Raw genomic sequence first — 6,912 nt, 5'->3', positions numbered from 1 at the left:
ATAGCCTCACACTCATTTCGTTGATGAATTCCACAAAAACAAATCACGTGATATTTTGCAACAAGTACATTTTGAATGAAAATTTAATTGATTTTCAGATCTCAAATGTCGATTCACAAACAAAACGAATTGAAAACGAACTGATAAACATCTTTTCGATTTCCAACATACTTGAAACGGATAATACAACGAAGAAGACAATGATTCCATTGAAGAACGTGTCAACGTAGAAGTGGATGATGATGATCCAAATGTGATCATATCACCGTCACAATCAACAAAAACAAAAAAAGAGTTGCACCAACTTGCTCTCATCAGAACATTGATCCCACTTTTTAATGATGGGTCGGGGTTCAACATTGGTATAATAACTAACAATGTTACCGAATTTATTAGAAAGGAAAAAGCTGAAAACTCCAGGCTCAATTGTCACAACGAAATTGGAGATATTATTTTGTTGTTTATTGCCTTCATATCTGGAGCATCCGCTTTTTTAATTACGCAAATGGAAATGTCTTAAAATATTTCACTTTTGGCATAACGTTGTGTTGAGTTGATGTGAACAAATATCATTTCAATTTAAGTCCAACAACAATAAAAAGAAGAATTGACCTCATTTCTGAAGTTAACACGGAACAGACGCTCGAACTGTTAAGGAATTGTCATTATTTTGGTTTGATGGCAGACAGTGCCAGATATGGACCAAACGTACATTTTTCGTTGTTCATAAGAATTTTAACCAATAAAATGATTGTTGTTGAGAAAAAATTAAAGATGGAAAAATATATCGGAAAAACAACTGCGGATGCTTGGTGTGATTGGGTAAAGTCAGTTGCGGGATTGTTTGGATTAAAATTGTATTTATGTGTCAACTTCACCTTCAATTGTGCTTCGACTATAATCTCTGATGAAGGTGGTTTTGCGGGAAAGTTCATAGATTTTATAAAATAGATAGGTATTGATGTTGATGGATTCTAACCAAATTATTGTTTCAATCATTGATTGAGTAAAGCAGTTAAGAAAATAAGAACGACGTTTTATGGGCTTCTTGTGAAGAAATTTATACAAATTAACAGTAGCCAACACGAGGATGAATTGGTAAACTTGTTGTAAAGAAAAAGAAATTGAAAAGGAAGCCTTTTCAATTCCTCAATACAGCAACACTCAGTTTCTATATATAGCGACAATATCTAATATGTTATTTGACAATCTCAACGAACTTCAAGATTCTACAAGGAAACAAAAGAACTGAACAATAGAAATGCCTAAACCGAAAAGAAGGGAGAGCAGTGCCAAACAACAAAACAAAAATGATAACGAGAAACGACAACTTCGAAAATGATGGCATTGACGACTAGAGACCGCTTATCAAAACTGCGACTTTGGATGACGACAAATTTGTAGCACTTCTGTTCTTTGTTGATTTCATTACAAGTCAGGTAAAAGTTCTCAGTGATTGGCTCCAAAAATCGTGCCTTTTTTGCCGTTTCCCATGAACGTGTGCTTGAAGTCACCGAGAATTTAATCGAACTTAAAAATGACATCTATCAACGCTCAGAAGAAAAACTCTTTAACATGCTTTACATCCACAACGTCAAATCCACATAAAAGTTTAATTTCGTGATATTTGTCTGGGATTGCTTAATCGTTTATTTTAAGCACTCTCAGTTCGATTCACTCTTCCAACCAAAAAACTCAAGCCAAATAACTCTCAACGGAGCAACAAACAAAACAACCATTGGCATTAACACGTTTTATTATTTTCTTAAACTTGGAAACTCTTTTCAAAACGAGAATTTTTTGCTTGCCGTCCCTATTTGTTTGTTGCCTGTCTTCAGAACGGTAAAATATGAAATATCCAAGGATCTCAGATTGGAAATTGTTCAATTCAATTGGTAGATGGACTCCCACACAGTGCAAATGACCAAATTAAAAAGCAGAGACGAAGAACTCAATAAATAACAATTGATGAGACTTCAAAAGGCTACACAATCGGTGAGGCTTCTCAAAGAAGCCTAAGACATTCTTCAAAAATTTGACTCACAACAAAACATTGGGGGTTAAATGAAAAAGAACAAAATGTTGCGAGAATTGTTAGAGAAATGCAAAAATCTAGGCAAATTAGGCATTGCCAATTGAATGACTATTTCTTTAATGTCAAAATAATACAACATTGGTGGTGCTCTTGCAAATGTTTGAATCTGAAAGATCTTATTTCCCGTTTATAATGTATCTTTCCAAACGCGTAGAGGCAGTAAATGTGACTTATTCAACAGTTGAACGTTCATTTTCACGTTTGAAGCATATAGCAAAGGCGAATATGAAGTCAGAAACAATTAGTCAAATGTACGACGTTAAAGATATCGTAAAGAAGTGTGATTTCTGATTTGTGTGTTTTTGGTTACTTATATTTTATTGATGTTTTTTTGCTTAAAAACAATAATGATGAATAAAATACAAGTTTTGTTATAAGACATATTAATGTTTATATTATTTCAGAAGAGCAGAACAGATAATAAAACAAATAAAATAGCCATTTTACATGGTTTAAAAGTGAAAAATGGCAATCAAATTTGTCTATCCTTAATAATTAATATTTGTTTACTTTAAATTATGGCAAAATAAAACTAATTCGATTTGACAAAAAACAAAACCAAGTTACAAATAAATCTTTATTGTTTTGACAGAAAACATTTTATATATTAAATTGTTTAAAAACGAGTAAAAAATAGTTAATTTGGAATTTCTTGAAATTTTGGGAAAGGTTGAATCAAACAAAAACCCCAAGAAAAACAATAAGAGAGTATTTGAGCAGGGCAAAAAACTGCAAAACATCAAACAAAGACTTGGTTATATATGAAGAAAGATGGAGGAAAACACCAACACAACATAATGCACTATTGTTATGTGAAATATTTTATGATAATTTGAGGAGTTAATAACAGTAAATATCGGCTTTCGTAATGAAATGGTTTGTGTTGTTTTTGAAAACGAAGAAAGAAATAATAAATTAATACGATAAGAATGAAAACAGAATAACAACAATAATTGATTATTACATTTTATATCAGATTGAACCTGACATGTTATTTGTATATTCCACTAAATACATATTATTCAATTCAATTAGATGAGTCAAGAATTGCTGGAAAAAAGAATTATGTACTCTTTTTAAAATATTTAAATTGAATTTTTGGAGTTTGTCAATATTTACGAAGTGTATTTTGGGTCAATGGTAAAGCACGGGAGTTAATATTAAAAACAAAGTTGTCAATTTACTTAAAAACAATTGTCTTGATATAAAAGAAAAACAGTTGTGCTGTTATGTTTATAAATGTAATAAATAACTTGATAAAACCCATATTCCCTGTAACTTCTTTGGTGTATTGCACACAGACAATATCTTTGTTGTTCACCAATCGTCAATAATGGTTTAGGGTCACTTGTTGTCGAATTAATTAACGCCATAACATTAACACTTAAATATTTTGACGCTTTTCTTTTCTGGAAAAAGAAAATAGAAACGAGTTTAAATCAAAAGTATACAACCAAGTAAGATGGTTAAGCAGAGGAGAAATGTTAATATCATTTAATGAATACAATGATCAGGTGTGTTTTTATCTTAATAGAGTATTTCATTCATTTAAATTGATTAAACATTAATCTTTTGATGAGATATTTAACACATTGGCTTTTTATAAATTGAGAATATATCTGGCGTTTCTATCTGATGTTTTCGAAAAACTTAACATACTAAACTGAAAACTTCAAACAAAATGTCTGTTAATGCCAAAAGCAGTGAGGTATGTTGATCAATTTAAATTTGATTTGTGTGAATATTATGATAATTTGGCGAGTAAAACTATTCCTATATCTTTTAAAAGAACAAATAATTATATCACAAAAAACAAAACATCTTTGACAGAAAATTATTTAAAAACGTTTTTGGAAACTGTTTCTACTCTCTACTTTGAATTTAAAATTCGATTTGTATATATACATCTTTCATTTAATTACAAAGGTTTTGTAATTACAACTAACGATTTAACATTCGTAATGGAAAACAAAAAAAACAAATTTATGTTGTTTTAAGAATAACTTGTTCATTTTTTAAACAATTTTCGTGAATATTTACTTGGTAAATACACATGTCTGATATATTTACTTTAAATAGAATTTGAAAGATATTAAAGTACTCTTGATAGACATGTGGTAATAGAGATAATGAATTCTTTAAGTTTAGAAGAACATGAAGGGTTTACTGATATAAATGATTTTTATATATACGTTTAAAATATTTCCATTAATAATATTTATTTTGAATAACCTCGATATCACCAACAACAACCAATTGCGAATAGTCTTTATTATTGAAAAAATTAGATGTCAAGTCCAATGAAAGAAAATACAATTTTTGGTAATATGCAATTAAAATTAAACAAAGATTTTTATTTTTATTTTTTTAAAGTTTATTTTAATGTATTACATTTAAGTAACATCAACGTTTTTACCATTTTTTTTGTTAGAAATTTTTTTTGTAAAAAATATAATTCAACACAACCAGTTTTCGAAAAACATTCTGTTCGTGGAAAAAACGGAAGTTTGGTGTCTCCTGATTTTTTAATTATTTTTTAACATAAATTTATATTTTTGCAAAAATACAATTACTTAAAATCGAAACCCCGCGAGTGCACCTTATTTTTACACGCCCTACTAATGGATTTTTCATTCGTTCAGAACTGCATTTTGTAACCAAACTGATAAACAACGTATTGAAGTGCCACGGGTCTAGAAGTTGAATGTCTCCACTCCCAGTCGTTTTTTAAGTCCCTGTCAAACAAGCAATTAACAACACGTTTTATTTGTTTTTACTCTTTTTTGATTTTTTCGAAAATTGAAGCAAAACACAAAAAATGTTTAAAAAAATGGTAATAAGACGAGTGTTTTTGAATTAAAACTTTTGCAACAGGAAATAGACTTTGCATGTGTCCATATGGTTTTTGGTGTTTTTTGTTCTGAAATGCTCAAAAACTTAACTTTTTGAGGCAAAAACTATTTTGTATTGTGTTTCTTAATATAAAAAACACACCGCCGTGCAGTTGAAAGTCAAAAAGACAAAGAAGCTTTATCATACTAGCCTGCAGTGCGCCAGTCATATCTTTTTGGTGATAACAAACAACACACTGGTTGTCCATTAAGAATAAAATTAAAGTTGTTGTATATTTTAAAAATATGTCTGATAAATAAAATCGTAATAATATAATCATCATTATCATATTAAAATTGTCAAAAATATAACAAATTGAATTCATAATTATTTCATTATATATGTTTTGTTTTGAAATATAATGTCTCAAATTATAAAAAGTATTTTTAAGAGCATTTTTCAAAAGGAAATAAACAGATGGTTACAAATAATGTTATAATTAATCAATCCAAACCATGGTTAAATGTTGTACAAATGATATTATTGATATTTGTTGCTTATAAAAATAAATTAAATTAATTATGAGCATTTCTGAATGTATTTTATATTACAGTTAACATAAAAAACCCAATTCATAAGAAATAACTAAATGCAAGAACTATAAATAACAAAATTTATAACATAATATTTTTACGTTATTTTTAAAATGAACTGTTCTTAAAAAATAAAAATAATGGAAATTGAAAACAGCAACGAACTTATTGAAACTAATGAAAGTGTATTTTGTGAACATTGAAATTGACTTGAATTTTTAAACGCAATTGAAATAAGCAATTTTGAATATATCAAAACAAAATCCAATCAGCCATTGAATTCTATCAACGAACAGGAATTGAAATTGCGAATTGGAAAACCTCTATTCAAATCTGGGATGTTGTATGCCAAGCCAAATTTCCATCACAATATTTCAAGAAGTGATTCAACACAAGCATTAAAGTTGTTTTGTTTCACCAAGAACAAACCCGCATTGAAAGAAAAATTGTTTTCATTCAAACTTTACAGAGAGCAAGTCATATTTATTAACAAAATGATTTCAAAACATTTTAGTCAAAGTATCGTGTCGCATTTTTCGGGGGTTCAATAGGATTAATATCCAATCAAATATCAAGTCAAAAGAAAGATCAACAATTTGGGAAAAGAAATCCGGGCAGGCCGTCACTGCTTTCCGAAACCACCAAAACAGTTATCAAGAACATTATCGATGAATATAACAATCAAAACATTGCTTTGATTATTCAAATGTTTTGTGACATTGTTGAGTATTTAGAAGGAACAAGACCACAAAGTGATACAATGAGAAAAATACTCGAAAGAGAGTTCGATTTAGAAACATCAGAAATAGAGTTCGATGAAATTGAGAGAATCAACATTGCACCACAACCAATACTCGATAATTACAAACAGTTGTCGGAAAAGTTAAACAATTACAAGATCAAAGACAAAATGTTGTTTAATGTTGACGAGATGGGAACATCTGAAAAATCAAGTCGAAAGAACGCACGTTCTTTGGTGCTTAAAGGAGTCAATACATAGATTCGTGTTGCCAATAAACCAAAAACAAAAACAACCACTTTGATTGAATGTATAAGTCTTGCGGGTGAAAGAATCAACGAATCTTGTGTTATTAATAAAGTTCATTACAGTACAGTTTTGAACAAATACTTTAGAAACATTAAGTTGTATTGCAACACTTCTGGTTTTGTATCAAATGAGATATTTATGTTGTGGGTACAAAAAGTATTCATTCCGGGAGTCAAGAAGATCAGAATGGGTACCATGAAAGTGAATGTGCAATACTGATTATGGACAATTGCAGATGCCACGTTGATAATGGTATTAAACAAATCTTGTTGCAAAACAACATTGTAATTCATTATCTGGTTCCACACACCAGTCACATGTACCAACCACTTGACTTAGTTGCA

Source organism: Entamoeba invadens (assembly GCF_000330505.1).
Source record: "Entamoeba invadens IP1 unplaced genomic scaffold scaff_1105074726637, whole genome shotgun sequence".
Lineage (NCBI taxonomy): Eukaryota > Evosea > Mastigamoebida > Endamoebidae > Entamoeba > Entamoeba invadens.
This window is presented reverse-complemented; position numbering follows the sequence as displayed.